The sequence below is a fragment of the Pogona vitticeps genome, chromosome 4 (assembly GCF_051106095.1).
Source record: "Pogona vitticeps strain Pit_001003342236 chromosome 4, PviZW2.1, whole genome shotgun sequence".
Taxonomy (NCBI): Eukaryota; Metazoa; Chordata; class Lepidosauria; order Squamata; family Agamidae; genus Pogona; species Pogona vitticeps.
The window spans coordinates 102,132,535-102,151,058 of record NC_135786.1 but is presented as its reverse complement, the minus strand read 5'-3'; positions in this window follow the sequence as shown (position 1 = coordinate 102,151,058).

Sequence of the window (18,524 nt, the reverse complement as noted above, 5' to 3'; positions counted from 1 at the left end):
GAACCAATGATCTGATTCAATGAAAAACAGCTTGAGGAAAAGCAGAATTCAACATGTAGGATAATATCTGAGGCCAAAGATATTTTTAAAAAAAGCTTAAGCACTGTATTTTTCCTTAAATTGGCATTCACCATAGTGATAGAATGTGTCTCTTTCAACATAAAAAAATAATGTGCAGGTCTTCACCTACTTATACTAGTCATCCTAACCAAGTTTGCTGGTGTCTTGTTTCAGCCAAAACCATCATTGCACATTCCTGTACTGGGTTCTTGTGAAAGATTATATTGATATGGAATTATCTTTGACTACAGTACTGGCCCCAAACTGCATGATATTAGAGGTCAGCCTTCCCAACCAAATGTGGCCATGATGCCTGAGAAAGATGGGGATTCTAGTCCAATCCAGTGGAAGGTGTTGGGTTAGAGAAGACTGGTGTCAAATTCTAAGTGAACATCTCTCACAGAGTCACTGAAGCTCCCAAATTCATTCTCACCACCAAGCTTATAGAACATACAACTTTTTGATGGTGATTGATTTCTAATATCTCGATACACCTAACAATATCTAACATGTGTGCTGATGGCCTTCCATGGTACTCCTGTTCTGCTAGCACTTGACAGCCTATGAGATTTCACATCTGTTGCCTGCCAAAATTCAAAGCAATTACAAGTCTATTATAGTCCTTGCATCCTCATTTTTATGTTCAGAATTAAGTACTGGCACAAAATCTGGATGACAAGCTCAAGCATTTTGCCAGATTTTGAATGGTACGATTATTGATTTCTGCTCTAAAATGAAGCAGTCATACATTATGAAGCCAGAATGTCCACTGTCGTTGAAGTTTGGGATACATTGCCAGATATGTGACCATCACATGAAGTGTCAACAAATATAACAGTAACTTCAATTCACAGTGTGCATGCTGGTGAAACACAGTACCTTCCATTTCAGCTTAAAATATTTCAGCTGGTTTTCTTCCCTGTCCATTTTCCCTTTAGCTGACAGTTCCAGATATCATCAAAACCTCACGAAATCTTCCTTTTTCTCACACTATCCAAATTTTCCCCTCTGCACTTCTGTTATACACCCCATGTCTTTCCTTCATTAATGTTAATGTGCTTTCTTTCAGACCTCAGATCAGCCACCTGAAAAGTATCAAGGACACTGTGAATATTAACACTGCACATTCCTATGTCCTACATATAGATCTAAGAACGGAAAGGAGGAATTTCTTTGTCACCAGAAAATGGTGGTGGGTGGGTATCTAAACAGGAAAAACACCTATTAGAAATAATCCAACCAATTTGATGGCTAATCTAGCTAACAGTAAAGCCATCATGGTCAGAGCAGTCAGTCAGAGTTAAGCTACTTGTGATTGGACGGATCCTTGCTCATTTCAGTGGCTCTACTCAAAGCATGACTAAAGGTTGAACTAATGAAGGCTTTCAGCTCACATTTAGAAGCAGAACTTAGTTAAGATAAAAGACATTTCGTTGTTCTGGCACAAGCTTGTCTGACCTCCATATCTCCCAATTTAGCTCACTTTGTTTTGTGATTGGTCACCAGGAGGCAAACATGAGGTTAATTAGCAAATTGATCATTCAGGCATGCTATTAACTTCTGGCCAGCAACTCTGAGGCAAGAGCCAGTCCATTATGTCTCTTTAAGCAGAATTGGCACTGAGATCTCAAATACAAATAGTGTTTCCCTTTCAGAAGTCAGAATATTTTGTCTCCACCACTTACATGTTCACTATAGACTGGGATCCAAAAACTATATAGACAGTTCCATTTGCCCAAGTGGGCTCTTGGTTTGGTTTCCTTCAAGTACAGGTCACATGCCACATAAGAACGGCTACTAAGGCTTATAAGACTTTCAAAAGCAGTTTATGATAAAGCATGAGGGAACAGGTTCTTCTGCTTAAAGGAAAAACCTTTCTTTAAAACCTCCAAACCAGGTTTGGAGTGCATCTGTATTAGCTCTTTGAGGTACCTTATGAATGGGGGAATGGAACAGATCATCAATGGGCTCCTTATCAATCAAGAGGCACAAGGATATGGTATATCAACTGAATGTTTGCACTACACTGTTAACGCACTTTCATAGCATTTTAACTGCAATTACTCCGTCCTATGGAATTCTAGAATACTGCATATAGTTTGGTGAGGTGGACAGAATTCACTGCCACAGACCTCTTATGCCATGTCCCAAACCACAATGTAAGAGCTTCCTAGGAAGATATTCTAAGTCTCCTACCAAACTACACATCCCAAGATTCCTTAGGATCAAGCCAAAATTAAGTGCTACACCTGCATACAGGAGATGCATACACTCTGGTAGGTAACTCATACAAGCAAGCCAAGCTATCGAGTCAAGGATACCTAATATTCAAGTTCCTTCTTCCATTTCATAGAAGTGTATGTTCAAGAATATTGTTGCCATGTAGTGTGACTCCACCTCCATTTTTGTTCTTTCTTTTCTCTTTGAACTATTTATATTCTTCTTTCGCTGTATTCCAGTCATGGCAGTCATCCCACCAAGTTTCCATTCTTGTTGTCTGTTTCCCCTACTCCTGTCAGTTGTTGCTATACTCCTGGATAGTTTCCACTTCTTTTAATGCAAACTCCATAAATGGCTGCCTTGGGTAGTCTGTCTGTCTGTCTGTCTGTCTGTCTGTCTGTCTGTCTGTCTGTCTGTCTGTCTGTCTGTCTGTCTGTCTGCAGGTGGCCCTTCAAGCTGTTAACCCGAAAACTGTTAAACTGAAAACTGGAGCTAGGGAAAATTTCTTTTCTGATCTGTAATTCCCAGAAGCACCCAGCCAACATAGATTTTGGGAACTTCAGTGCTAAGAAGTCAATTTTTTTCCAATCTCTGCCTAAATCGCAACCAAACACCCCCCCAAAAAATCCCTGAGTTTCTGGATGGAGTGAAGTCTTTTTTATTATTATTATGTTTAGCACATGCCCTAAGGAGACACCTCATTTTCCATGTAACACAGACGGCCCCCTTTGGGTCCCTGGGGCAGTCACTTGATATCAGAAGTTGTCTGGCTCTGTAATGAGAGTGACACACACTCAGAGCAGCGGTACCTCTTAAGCAGCACATGTCGTGATCAAAGAGAATCGGGGAGTAGCATCTGTTTGGCTGGAGAACTGTTTCTTGTCACTTGAATGTGCCAGGCTGTCAAAGCTGTCATTGACCTCTCTCAGCTACTTGTAATGCCACCACCCTGCTCAAGTGGCTGTCAAATACAAACAGGGTTTTGAGGAATCAACACAAATCAACACATACCCACAAAGAGTGATTGGCAGAAAGGCTCTTTTTAAAAACTGCTCTGTTATGTGTAAGGTGTGTCATGCAGACAGAAAAAAAGAAATCTAAGAAAGATTAGTAATTTTTAAAAAAATGAAAAGCAAAGACATGTCTTTCCTTTTTTTCATCATATTCCCAATGGCAGAACTTCATTCTTCTCTGTGATTTAACAACAACAAAAAGTTAGCTTAGGATTGTCCCCTTCCTTCAGGCTAAGTCAGAAGAAAGCTACCACAGTCAAGCCCTCGGAAGGAAGAAAATCATACACATTCTAGGTAGGTAAACCTATCTGCCCTGGTTGCAGGGACAAGACAGCTCCCGTCTTCCTAAACATATGTCTTGTTTCTAAACATACCAGGGGGAAAGTGTCTCACATATGACTAGTAGGCTATTATAGACATTGATTCATAAGAGCTGCTTTAGAAGTTCAGTTTGCACATGGTGGGCAGACAGTGTGAGCTCTGAAGAAACTACAGAGAGTGCCGTGTTGCATATTCCAAATCCCATACGTGTAGACACTGAGTAGGGATGTCACCAGAATGACAGGAGCAACTAGCACTGCTGATGCGTTCAAAACAATCCGGACATGAGAAGCACCACCTGCTATACAAATCAGCCAAATCTCAAATACTGACGAAGGTTTGGGAGTGGTTTTCTCTGGTGAGACATCAGAACCTGTGGAATCAGTGAATAGATGGTTGATTATGTGATGGTTGTGCAGAGTGTATGCAGCACACGGGGAGTATGACTCTTACTGAAGTACTGTTATGAACAGGGACACCTCTCTGATTTGTTGCACCTACATAGGTGTGTGTCAAATATATGTCACATATGTCTCAAATTGCTTGTAAAGGATTTGAATGGGTTAGGTCACAGTAGCATTAGGAATAGCATCTAAGCCATTTTTCCTCCCCTGGAACATTCTGCACTTCACTAAAAAGAAACCCTGCTGCTGGCTTTTATTTTTGAAGCACAGCATTGCGTGTGCCTTTATTCCAGATGGGACGACCTCTGGATTCTGCACAACAAGTCTGGTTCAGCATTTGTTTTTCTCTCTTTGGGATTTTTTCAGCCTCTCTGTCCTGGGAATGGAAGAAATACAATACTGTACAGCTAAATGAAGCCATCAAGCAAGACACACCTTCTTTCTTACTCTGTGGTCGGTGCCCCAGGAGTTTAGCCTGCTCTGTAGCCCTCTGCTGGAATAGTTGGGAGCACTCCAAAAATCACCAACTATACAATGTTTGTGTTAGAGCGTTCCAGACCATCCCTAATAGGGACCGGTGCATCCCAGATTGGTCTAGGGTTGGGGCTGACAATTAGGTTTGTTCCGATAAACAGTTTTCTTCCTATGCAATTGTCTAGATCGCTCCAGTGTGGGGTTGGGGTGTGTGCTCTTCCTACATACAAAGGTTAGTGGAGAATGGAAATGGGACAGATCTCTATCTCCCCTTTCTCTGCCTGCTCCACTTTTCCACTTTCTGCACTTACACAAGTGTAAAAGAGTGCAGGCACATGCGTGTATATGTGTGTGTGTGCACGCACGCACTCTCTCTCTCTGCAGGGACATGTAGGGTTTGGTCACTAGAGCCAGACAGATTGTATCATTTAAAAGCTTTTAGGGAGAGAAGGGGGGGGGGACGTGATGGCGCTGCGGACTAAACTGCAGAAGCCTGTGCTGCAGGGTCAGAAGACCAAGCAGTCGTAAGATCGAATCCACGCGGCGGAGTGAGCGCCCGTTGCTTGTCCCAGCTCCCGCCAACCTAGCGGTTCGAAAGCATGCAAATGCAAGTAGATAAATAGGTACCACTTTGGTGGGAAGGTAACAGCGTTCCGTGTCTAAACTGCACTGGCCATGTGGCCACAGAAGATTGTCTTCGGACAAACGCTGGCTCTATGGCTTGGAAATGGGGATGCGCACCGCCTCCTAGAGTCGAACACGACTGGACAAAAAATTGTCAAGGGGAACCTTTACCTTTACCTAGGGGGAGAATGGGGTGAGATAGCAGGTAACTATGTGCAATGGGGGGGGGAGAGAAAGAGAAAGAGAGAGAGAGAGAGAGAGAGAGAGAGAGAGAGAGAGAGAGAATGTGTGTGTGTGTGGATGCATACAACACACCAATTCCCCCTTGACAGCACCTGTGTATACGTCTTGTTCCCTTTTACTAGATCAATGGGGCTTGCTTAGTTACGTCCACATTTCTTGCTCCCCAATCCTCGCCTTGCCTCCCCTTTTCATCTCACACGGGTTTTTTCATTTCCCCCCTAGCCTTTGTCAAGTAGGGGAAGAGAATAATTTGTCAATATTCAGAAGTGGCTTACTTATTAAGACACTTCACGGTATTGGCTTTGGGGTGGTTGGCCTTGATTTGAATGATCTAATCAAGCCTGACCATTCACACGGATATAGCAGGAGGAGCCAGACATGATTATATCATTCTAATCAAGCCCAACCGTTCCACAACAGACCACACTAGTTCACTTGCTTGCTGCTAGTGTAGCTGTACCCTCAGTGAACTTGTCCCACATTGCATTTCTCTCTCTCTTTCTCTCTCTCCCTCTCTCTCTCTCTCTCTCTCTCTCTCACACACACACACACACACACAGAGGAGATAACCCTTTGTTTCCCCCATTTTCATGTTTTTTTTCATTATTTGGACAAATACAAAGTACCTACTAATATTTTAAAACATTAAGATACAAGCCAAATCAGAAGGACTACAAATCTGCTTGAAGTAAATCAGTACTGTGCTTATTTCTAAGATAGATATTTCAGATCACATCAAATTAGGCAGTATTTGCATGCCTCCACCTTATACTAACTTCCTGATAGGATTTGGAACTTCTCACATTCATTGATATGTTTTACACCTCTAGTAGAGCAAGTTCACTATGAGAAAAAAAGGTTCTTCCATACCATGTGAAGATAATGCTCTACATTTCCTAAACAATGCAAGAGTGCGACTATGTATTAAACAAGAGACAAATGGTCATGGTCTCTTCTGATTACTTTCTTTCTTTAAAGCAGCCCATGGAAAAGGAATAAATCATATGCCTCCCTCTAATGAGGTAATGTTTTATAATTTGCTTCCAGATTATTTAATAATAACTACTAGTTGCCATTAAGTCAATTCTGACATACGGTAAACCTTTTTTAGGATTTTCTAGGTTTACACTGCTCAAAAGTGGTTTACTGTTCCCTTCTTCCAGGGATGCTCTGCAACTCTTGAACTTGTCCAAGGCTACATAGGTTGGCTCTTCTTGGAAGCACAGTGGGAATCAAACTCTCACCTTCTTGCTCTGGAGCCAGCTATTCACTCATTGAACTAACCAGCCTGTGCTTTTTAATCTATAGGGAAAAGAATTCAGAAGCTCCCAAGTATTTTCTTTGAAATAATCTATATGCAGTTTATAAATGCCAGAAGTATTAGAAAAGGAGTGGAAAACCTGTGACTGTGCATGTGATGTTGTTGTATGTATCACTATGTGTCAGAGCACTTTTCCGTAAGCCCATGCCGCCTGATCCACACAGGCTATGCTGCTTTGGGTTGCCAGTCAAAGAGAGGTCAGAAAGACATCCATAAGAAACAGGGCCTTCTCGGTTGTGGCACAGATCCTATAGAATGGGCTCCCAGTGGAGCTGTGCTTGGCTCCCTCATTCCCTGCCTTTAAGAGGATGTTAAAAACTAGGCTGTTTCAAGAAGCTTTTAGAGGCATCCTTGGATAAATGACTTTCTAGATGTTGCCACTGTCTCATTTTTCAATTCTATTCTGTTTCTATTCAATGATTCAATGTCATGTTGGCTATACTATACTACTACTATTTCATTAATCTTCTCTGTAAATTATGTAAATCACCCAGAGTAGTGCATAGCACTAATCAGTTGGTATACAAGTTTTAGAATTAAATAAGCTGTACTCCAGTTTCCATCATCCCCATCAGGACAGCCAACACTAAGTGACAGTAGAAGTTCAATGCAACCTGAGCCGGCAAAAGGTTTCTCAAGCCTCTTTGACTTATTTATTTTTATTTATTTATTTACAATATTTTTAGCCGCACCATTGCCAGTGGCTTCTGGGCGGCGTACAACTTATCACGTCTACTACAGATGGGATACATCATGTCCTTTGCACCAGTTTCCTAAGAAATCAGAGCTTCTGTAAAACCTCAAAAGCTGTCCTCATAAGGGTGATCAAAAGCAAAGCTTAAAAATTCAGCTCACTTTTTTCTTTTTTTCTTTTTGTCTTTTTTTTTCTTTTTTCTTGCAGGTATTTTGAAACTTAGTTCAAGTTCTTTTCATTTTAATTCTGTGGAAGTTATACATGCCACTAGCAAATCTGTTTCAGCTGTATTTGTCTGTGCATTTCCAGTGCAAAAATTCAACATCTTAGCTCTAAGAAACAATTCTACCTTCCCAAGTCTAGTAAACCTGGATGCCCTAGGTAGTGCTCCAACACAGTATGAGAATATTTTGAGCTATATGTCATAAGAGCAATGGCGCCTTAACGATGTATTACATTAATACATCATCAGAGCTGTGGCATTCTCATGAAATATTAGTTTAATACATCTTAGGAATGCCGTAGGTTTGACAACATATTACTCAAATACATAGCAACACCTAGAAAGATCAAGATAAGTTCTGTGAAGGTTTTTTTAAAAGTTTAGTTTAAATTTTGGTGTGCCTTTTAACATTTATAAAGAAAATGTGTATTAATGGGTAGAGGGATTTAATTTTGGGAAGAGATCATAGACATATTTTGCAAGTACAAAAAAGGTCACAAAATTTAATTCAGAAAATTAATGAAGACATCACCAGCTGCTTACAAAATTGTTCCATAATGCTTTCAGGAGCACACAGTTTTGAAACAGATTTTATACAGTGGCTGAAATCCTGTTGGTTAGTGTAGTACGTTGCACTTGAGTAGGCCTATTGAATCAGTGAGGATTTGATGAATCAGGTCCTCCATAAATTCCACTGATTCAAATGGGATTACTCTAGTTATAACTTACTGCCCTATTTGACAATGCTGATGATACATGATATGAGATTGCATCAGATATTGCATAATTCCTATTCCTAAATCAGGCTCGTCTTTTCAATCCAAATCTCAAACTGTATATTCAACAACAAAATTCTTTAGGTATTACAGTGTCACACTTTCCTCTTCCTGCAAACAGTTCATAGAGTTTTGAAGAATGTTCTTATCAGGCCAGACCTGGTTGACCTGGGAAATGCAGATATAACATGTGTTTTCTCTGGACCATTCATGCAAATGGTCTTTCACAGTTCTCAACCTACTTTGCTGTTTCCTAAGGGTGCTACAGAGGAAGTGGCTTCAGAGATATGATGAGATATTTAGACATGAACAAGAGTATGTTATGACAATACCTAAGCCACTCCAGCATGAACATGAGCTTGTTATGACAATTCAGTCAACTGATACAGTGTCCTTCACCGGAGATGTTTCGGAAATTACTGGATCAGAGGCTCGATAAGTGACAATGAGCTTTGTTTTGTGATTGAGAAAATAATCATGTGAAACAGATGTTAGGTGTAATACAGGCAGCAATGGAACCCTGCCCTAACTTGCACCTTATTTGATTCCCAGTCAACTGTATTCTGAGTGGTGCAAATTCAGTGGAAAATGAGGTGCCTCCACATGAAATGTCTGACCTCAGTGGTGGAATTTTACAGCTCCAGGAGCACAAATGTTTTCATCTTCCATTTATAGCCATACTATGTATTCCCATTTCATCTTCCATCTTTTTAACTACCCCCCAAAACTCCATTAGGGAAGAACAAACAGGATGACACATTTTTATAGGGACATCTTGAGTCCTCCATCTGGAAGCAATCTTGCATAAGTTTGGCCCTCTTTAGAGAGAAGAGCAAGACTCAATTATCAGGGTTTACCACAGGGTCTAGATTCTGGAAACATACAACATCAGCATAGACAAAATTTCTGGAGTATGGGAATGTTGGTTGATCATTTGTGTAAATGTTAAAAAGTAATTGTGCCAGGATACTATCCTGTGGAAAACTGCTCCTTTGATTTCTCCAGTGCTTATGCCCCTTTGAAATTCAACAAAGACTTGTTGACAAACAAACACATTTCAGAATATAATGGAACACTAAAGTAGTTGCTTTACAGAAACCAGGCAAAGGATCATCCGATTCAAAAAGCAACAGGCCAGTCTTCCTACTACACTACTTATACAAAGTGTTTGAAGAAATGATATTAAACTGTCTAGCCCCTAAAATTGAACCTCTACTAATTTCAGAACAGACAGGCTTTAGACCTGGCAAGAGCTGTATGGCTCAAATTTTAAATCTAACTCTAACATGGAAGATGGTTTTGAAAAACTCATTTGTTCGTTTGTACGTACGTTCCTTTTATATCCCACCTGTCCATTAAAAGAGTACAGTGGGGTCTTGACTTAAGAACGGCTTGAGTTAAGAACATTTTGACTTAAGAACCACTCTCATAGGAAAATATTGACTTGACTTAAGTACTTAGATTTGAGTTAAGAACTGAAAAAAAACCACGTGGGAGGCAGGGAAAGTGCAAAATGTGAACTTTCAGTTAACTGTTGGCCAGTGAAAAGGGTGCCTGTCTGCTTCCTCACTCCTCCCAGCGTTTAGAGAGTGGATTGGGAGACAGTCTTCGGACTGCCTGGTACTGTACTGCCTGGACTGTATTTTCCCTGCCTTCCCTGAACCTTTCTTGACCTAAGAAAAAAAGAAACAAAATATCCCCCTCTAGTGGTCGAAGGCGGAATAGCAGCTTCCCATTAGTTTCTATGGACGGAAAAGAGCAGATACGGATCAAATGGTTCTCAATGCATTCCTATGGGAAATGCAGATTTGACCTGAGAACTTTTTGACTTGAGAACCGCCTTCCAATACGGATTAAGTTCTCAAGTCAAGACCCCACTGTACTACTATGGACAGCTAACAAGAATAAAGAGAATAAAAATAATAACCCACCCACAACATAGACCCACATATAATAAAAACCAGCAAACAAACACTCAAGGCAACAGCAAACAAACTCAAAATTGAAACATGTGGGTCCGTGATAATATTAAAGAGGGGGGATATTACCAAAGGCCTCTTTTAAAAGGTCAGCTTTCATCCATTTCCTGAAGGTTCGAAGGGATAGAGCCTCACGGACCTCAACAGTCAACATAAAATAACTGGAGCAGTATTTGTCAGTCGTACAGTGGCATATGATACTGTCCACCATCAATTGCTGTTCAGAAAGCTCTACCTCCTTAATAAATATCATGGGCTAGCAGAAATGGTTGCTGTTCTATTTCAAAGCTAAAGATTTCCCAATGCTAAACCTACCCCAATAAAAGATTGGAAAAAAGAAAAATGGAGAGTATAGATTATTAGAGGTTTCTGCATATTATTGTTATATACATCAAGCTTGCTGAATAGATCATTGTGAATTTTCAAATTTTTGATGTTTCAAACAATGATAAGGAAGTTTGTTGTAGGTTTTTCAGGCTCTTTGGCCATGTTCTGGAGGTTGTTCTTCCTAACGTTTCGCCAGTCTCTGTGGCCGGCATCTTCAGAGGACAGGAGTTGGAACTCTGTCTCTTTTCTGGTGTAGTCTGTATCCCATCCTGAAAAACCTACAACAACCATCGGATCCCAGCCATGAAAGCCTTCGAGAATGCAATGATAAGGACATTGTTATCTCCTTTTCAAGCAACTAATTTTATAGGTCTTTGATATAGCTCTTTGAACTGCTTGCTCATATATTTTGACAAGTTAAATGGTCTAACAGCTCAATAAATATGTATCAGAAATTGATATATCTGTACTAATTAAGAAGCATAAATTAGCAAAGCTATTTCCTTGGTCTATAGCTCCCAGAATCCCTACCCAACATGGCTGATGACTACTCTAGCTGAGGGATTCTAGATGGTGTAGTCCAAAAAGCACATTGTCCAAGCTCTGCTATGATTTATATAGAGAAATTAATGTGTTAAATATAGAGTTGCCACATGACATTGACATGATGCCAAAAAACTATAGTCATCTCATGAGAATATCAACAGAAGCATTTGTGCATGGCACAATGCAGCTATTCCTTTATTTATATGCACCATCAATGTACTGACTGCTTTACATTGTTCCCCTTCCTCATTTTATTCCCAGAACAGGCTTCTAAGTTGGGTTTGGCCTAGAGGTCCTGATTGCCTCCCAAGAACACCAAGTAAGCATCGTGACTGAAAGTGGAATTTGAACTCAGGTCTCCCTGCTCCAAGATCAGCACTCCAGCCATTAACTTACACTCTCCTACCTCTCTCAGTGGTTTCTACATAAATGATGCCAAGACTGAAACATACAGGTTTTGTAAAAAAACCAATGTAGCAATGAACATACTTAGTTTGCACAAAATGCAAATGTGTATATTATTATTAGGCAAATAATACTGGCTAATATGCATAATATGGCCATTAGGCAACCTAGTTTGGAGCATTTGAATATGGTATCCCTAAGCAAGCTGGGTGGGGCAGTTCTAAGGAGGTCCAGCCGAAAAAAGGAACTGTCTCAAGTTCTGAGGCTGAGGCGTAACTGGCAGCACGCAGGCATTCCTAAAAAAAGTAACTTTCAACTATACCCTACATCAGCTCCATAGAAAGAGAGAGAACCTGAACCCCAGTGGTTGACCATCACCAAGCGTCTCTTCTCATACACAGACATTCATTTTTCACATCATCTGACAAGCACATCTCAAGCATCACCCCAGAGGGCACGCCAAGTTGAGTGGGTACAAGAAATGAGGGTTCTTTTATCAGATCTTAGACTTAGCCAGGCACCAATTTAAGGCAGAATTGTCCAGAGAGGGATCCAGTAGCAACATCAGTACAAGTCTCAGCAAACTATAAAGCTACCTCTGTAAACGTGAAATCGCGTGATGTTTTCAAGGCCATCTCTCCCCCACTTTTTTTAAAAAAAAAATCATCCTCTGACTCCTGAAAACATAATCACTCTCTCCCAGCAAAAAAAAAAAAAAAAAAAAAGTTTCCTTTCTGTCTGTTCTTGGCCTTCCTTCCTGCTGGTGCTGTATCCTCTCCTTGTTTATGGGTTGTTTTCTGCAACATGCTGGTTTCTGCAAGGACCGCCTGCTTTCTGTGTAGATGTCGGAAAGGGACATCATTCCAGCATCCCTGTTATCGGCAAGCCAAGAGTTTCTTCTATATCCATCTGTGCTTGCTTGGCAGGCCCTACAGGAAATTCAAATCCAGCATGACACGCTGGTCAGAAGGGTTGAGGACCAATTCCGTTGCTCTACACCTTAGAACAAATGATTGGCAAACCATAATCTCTCTGAGAAAGCCCCAGGGCTGAACTTTAATACCCGTTATCCATTCTGAGGCGTATTTATAGAAAAAGAAGCATTCACAACCAAGCTGTATTAAAGAAAAGGCTACACCATCAAGCCAATGAATGTAATTTAAATCTGAAAATCAAATGCAGGACAAGAGTGCCCTGAACAAGACCCAAGAACTTTGAGAACAAAACACCCAATGAATTATTGTGGCATGCTTTTACTGATGTTACTTGTTCTTTACAGTATACATTGATCTACTCTGAGAGGGAACGAACAGCTTAAAGTGTACCTTTTTTAAAACATTGCACCTAACGTCATATTTAGAGTTATCATGGGCCATATTTTTGTGCCACATTTATAAGCCCTCCAGTTCTTTTGTTTTTATGTTGTTCTTATTTTTAGTCCTTGTAATTTATTATTTTGTTAAGAAAGTTGTTTCGCTTTCTGCAACTTTTATCTTGTTAGACATTGAAACTGTTATAGGTCTGGGTCATGGAATATCTGGTGTTCCAGAACTTTCAGATGGAGTTCCGGCTGGTGCTCCGGATGGCTTCGACTTCCAGAAATCCCAGCCAGCATGGCTCATGTTCTCAAGAATTGCTGTGACCTAAAGCACCTGGAAGTTCAAAACTCTACTCTTAACCCAGACCTGCTCTTTTGTTGATGTTTAGTTGTGTCCGACTCTTCGTGACCCCATGGACCAGAGCACGCCAGGCCCTCCTATCTTCCACTGCCTCCCGGAGTTGGGTCAAATTCATGTTGGTTGCTTCGATGACACTGTCCAACCATCTCATCCTCTGTTGTCCCCTTCTCCTCTTGCCTTCACTCTTTCCCAACATCAGGGGGAGTCTTCTCTTCTCATGAGATGGCCAAAGTATTGGAGCCCCAGCTTCAGGATCTGTCCTTCCAGTGAGCACTCAGGGTTGATTTCCTTCAGAATGGATAGGTTTGTTCCCCTTGCAGTCCAGGGGACTCTCAAGAGCCTCCTCCAGCACAACAATTCAAAAGCATTAATTATTCAGCGGTCAGCTTTCTTTATGGTCCACCATTTTTTCCGCTCTCCTCTTTCATCCTCATTAAGACCTTCTTTAATTCCTCCTTACTTTCTGCCATCAGAGTGGTATCATCTGCATATCGGAGGCATATCAGAGGTTATTGATATTTCTTCTGGCAATCTTAATTCCGGTTTGGGATTCCTCCAGTCCGGCCTTTTGCATGATGTATTCTGCATATAAGTTAAATAAGCTGGGGGACAATATACAGCCTTGTCATACTCCTTTCCCAATTTTGAATCACTCAGTTGTTCCGTATCCAATTCTAACTGTTGCTTCCTGTCTCACATATAGATTTCTCAGGAGATAGATAAGGTGGTCAGGCACTCCCATTTCTTTAAGGACTTGTCATAGTTTGCTGTGGTCCACACAGTCAAAGGCTTTTGCGTAGTCAATGAAGCAGAAGTAGATGTTTTTCTGGAACTTTCTGGCTTTCTCCATAATCCAGCGCATGTTAGCAATTTGATCTTTAGTTCCTCTGCCCCTTCGAAATCCAGCTTGTACTTCTGGGAGTTCTTGGTCCACATACTGCTGAAGCCTACCTTGTAGGATTTGGAGCATAACCTTGCTAGCGTGGGAAATGAGTGCAATTGTACGATAGTTGGAGCATTCTTTGGCCCTGCCCTTTTTTAGGATTGGGATGTAGACAGATCTTTTCCAATTCCTCTGTGTATTCTTGCCACCTCTTCTTGATGTCTTCTGCTCCTGTAAGGTCCCTCCCATTTTTGTCCTTTATCATGTCCATCTTTGCATTAAATGTTCCTTTAATATCTCCAATTTTCTTGAACACATTTCTAGTTTTTTCCTTTCCATTATTTTCCTCAATATATCTTTGCACTGTTCATTTAAGAAGGCCCTTGCTTTGTCGCTCCTTGCTATTCTTTGGAAGTCTCCATTCAGTTTCCTGTAACTTTCCCTATCTCCCCTGCATTTTGTTTCCTTCTCTTCTCTGCTATTTGTAAGGCCTCGTTGGACAGCCACTTTGCTTTCTTGCATTTCCTGTTCTTTGGGATGGTTTTTGTTGCTGCCTCCTATACAATGTTATGAGCCTACATACATAGTTATTCAGGCACTCTGTCCACCAAATCTCGTTCCTTAAATCTGTGCTTCACTTCCACTGTGTATTCATAAGGGATTTGGTTTAGATTATACCTGACTAGCCCAGTGGTTTTTCTCACTTTCTTCAGTTTAAGCCTGAGTTTTGCTATAAGACGCTGATGATCAGAGCTACATTCAGCTCCAGGTCTTGTTTTTGCTGACTATATAGAGCTTCTCCATCTTTGGCTGCAGAGAATATAATCAGTTTGATTTCAGTATTGCCCATCTGGTGATTTCCATGTGTAGAGTTGCCTCTTGTGTTGTTGGAAAAGGGTCTTTGTGATGACCAGCTTGTTCTCTTGACAAAACTTGTTTAGCCTTTGACCTCCTTCGTTTTGAACTCCACGGCCAAACCTACCTGTTGTTTTTTTTATCTCTTGACTCTCTACTTTAGCATTCCAATACCCTGTAATGAGAAGAACATCTTTCTTTGTTGTCAGTTCTAGAAGGTGTTGTCAGTCTTCATAGAATTGGTCAATTTCAACCTCTTCAGCATTGATGGTTGGTGCAGAAACTTGGATTACTGTGATGTTGAAAGGTCTGCCTTGGATTCATATTGACATCATTCTATCATTTTTGAGATTGTATCACAGTACAGCTTTTCCCACTCTTTTGTTCACTATAAGGGCTACTCCATTTCTTCTACGGGATTCTTGCCCACAATAGTAGATATGATAATCATCTGAATTGAATTCGTCCATTCGCGTCCATTTTAGTTCACTGACGCCCAGGATGTCAATGTTTATTCTTGCCATTTCCTGTTTGACCACATCCAGCTTACCAAGGTTCATAGATCTGACATTCCAGGTTCCTACTGTATGCAGTATTTTTCTTTGCAGCATTGGACTTTCCTTTCACTTCCAGGCACGTCCACAGCTGAGCGTCCTTTCGGCTTTGGCCCAACCACTTCATTAGCTCTGGAGCTACTTGTACTTGTCCTCTGCTCTTCCTCAGTAGCATGTTGGACGCCTTCTGACCTGAGGGGACCCATCTTTCAGTGTCATGTCTTTTAGCCTTTTGTTTCTGTTCATGGGGTTTTCTTGGCAAAGATACTGGAATGGCTTGCCAATTCCTACTCCAGATGGATCGTGTTCAGTCGGAACTCTCCACTATGACCTGTCTGTCTCGGGTGTTGCTGCACGGCATAGCCCACAGCTTCTCTGAATTACTCAAACCCCTTCGCCACGGCAAGGCAGCAATCCATGAAGTAGACCTGTTCTACATCCTGATATTTGAGCATTATACAACTGGAACAGAGGTGTGAGGCTGTACCTGCTGCTCCTGCTCCATTGTCACTTCTCCCTCCTTAATTCATGATGTTAATTAAAGACTCTGAAAGGGTTGCCTCTGTCACACCGACAGTTCTCTGAGAGTAAGCGCTCCATGCTATACATAGGCCTGCATGACTGGAGTGCCAGTTTGTATAGAGCACCCCAGTGAATACTGCTGTGCATTTGTAAACTAGCCAAAACAGTTAACACAATGCGGCCACTGCCTCAGATAGCAGATGGTGGGGTCAATGGTGGCAACCTCCCAAACATTCTTTCTAAATTCCCACTTTCAAAGGAGAGAGCTATGTGTATTAACATGTCCTGTATCCCCTAAAGTTGAAGGCCTAAAGTCTCCTGTGTGATGGAGGACACACGCTATCATTTTGCCAGGATTAGGCTTGATGATCCTTGGCCCCAGGGCCCCTTGGCCTTCTGTTTCAGATCTACAATTCTATAACTGTATGATTTTATGTCTGCTGGTCCCTTAGGCTCCTGTACATAGAATAAAAGAAGGATCCTCACCAAATTGATGAATAATATCCTCATTCTCTGATCAAACGATGGGTTTGAAAACGATGTTGAAAAAAAGCGCCAACTGCTGTGTCACTTATTTATTTATTTATTTATTTATTTATTTATTTATTTATTTATTTATTTATTTATTTATTTATTTTTATTTATTTATTTATTTATTTATTTATTTATTTATTTATTTATTTATTTATTTATTTATTTATTTATTTGTTATTTGCTATTTTTTATTTATTTACAATATTTTTAGCCGCACCATTACCAGTGGCTTCTGGGCGGCGCACAACATTAAAACTTAAAAACATTAAAAACATTTTAAAAGACAATATAAAATATCATATATTAAAAAAATTCTTAAAACATTAAAGTTAATAAGTCCTGCTGCTCATGTGGCCAGCTAGAAAATAGTTTAATTAAAATACTGGCTAAACAGAAAGGTCTTTGCCTGGGCGCCAAAAAGCCAAGAGTGTCGGAGCCAGGCGGATCTCTATAGGGAGGGCATTCCAAAGTTGGGGGGCAACAGCCGAGAAGGCCCTATTTTGACACGCCATCCCCCTCACCTCTTTCAGGGATGGCACTTTCAGAAGGGCCTCCTGGCCTGATCTTAGAGAACGGGCAGGCTCATATGGAAGAAGGCGGTCCTTTAGGTAACCAGATCCTAAGCCATTTAGGGCTTTATATGTCAAAGTAATCACTTTAAATTGGGCCCGAGCACCAACCGGCAGCCAGTGCAAATTTTTCAGAACCGGCCTGATATGAGTCCATGCGGCGGCACCACTTACCAGCTGCGCAGCCCGGTTCTGTGCCAGTTGCAGTCGTCGGACCGTCTTCAAAGGCTGCCCCATGGATAGCGCATTGCAGTAGTCCAGTCTGGTTGTTACCAGTGCATGAGTGACTGCTGCCAGGCTCCACTCATCCAGGTAAGGGCGAAGTTGATATATTCTCCGCAGCTGTAAGAAGGCACCCCTGGACACCGAGTCCACCTGGGCTTCCAAGGTCAGACTGGGGTCAAGGAGCACCCCCAAGCTGCGGACCCTGTCCTTTAGGGGAAGTGTAATCCTGTCTAAGGCAGGGAAATGGCCCTTTAACCTATCTGGCGGGGCACCTACCAGCAGCACTTCAGACGTGTCTGGATTGAGCCTCAGTTTATTGACCCTCATCCAGACCATTATCAAGTCCAGACATGAGTTCAGAACGGTGACTGCCACACCTGGATTGGTAGAGAATGAGAGGTAGAACTGGGTGTCGTCAGCATATTGCTGACTCCTCAACCCAAACCTCCTAATGACCTCCCCCAGCGGTTTCATGTAGATATTGAACAGCATGGAGGACAGTACAGAGCCCTGAGGAATCCCATGACGCAACCGCCATGGATCAGAGCTACTGTCCCCCAGCACCACCTTCTGGACTCGATCAGCCAGGTAGGAGTGGAACCACTGTAAAACAGTGCCTCCAATTCCCATCCCAACCAGTCTGTCCAGAAGGACACCATGGTCGATGGTGTCGAAAGCCACTGAGAGGTCCAGGAGAATCAACAGGGATGCATTGCCCCTGTCTTTCTCCTGGCAAAAGTCGTCAAACAGGGTGACCAAGGCAGTTTCCGTCCCATAACCCAGCCTGAAACCCAATTGAAATGGATCTAGATAATCCGTTTCATCCAGGACAGTCTGGAGCTGCTCAGCCACCACACGTTCCAACACCTTGCCCAGAAAAGGGAGGTTTGCTATTGGTCGATAGTTGATCACTAGACCTGGGTCCAGATTAGGGTTTTTTAGGAGTGGGCGAATCACTGCCTCCTTTAATGGGGCAGGGACCACTCCCTCTCTTAACGAGGAGTTGACGACCTCCAGGATCCAGGTACAAACTCCCCTGGCAGATTTCTTTATTAGCCATGATGGGCAAGGGT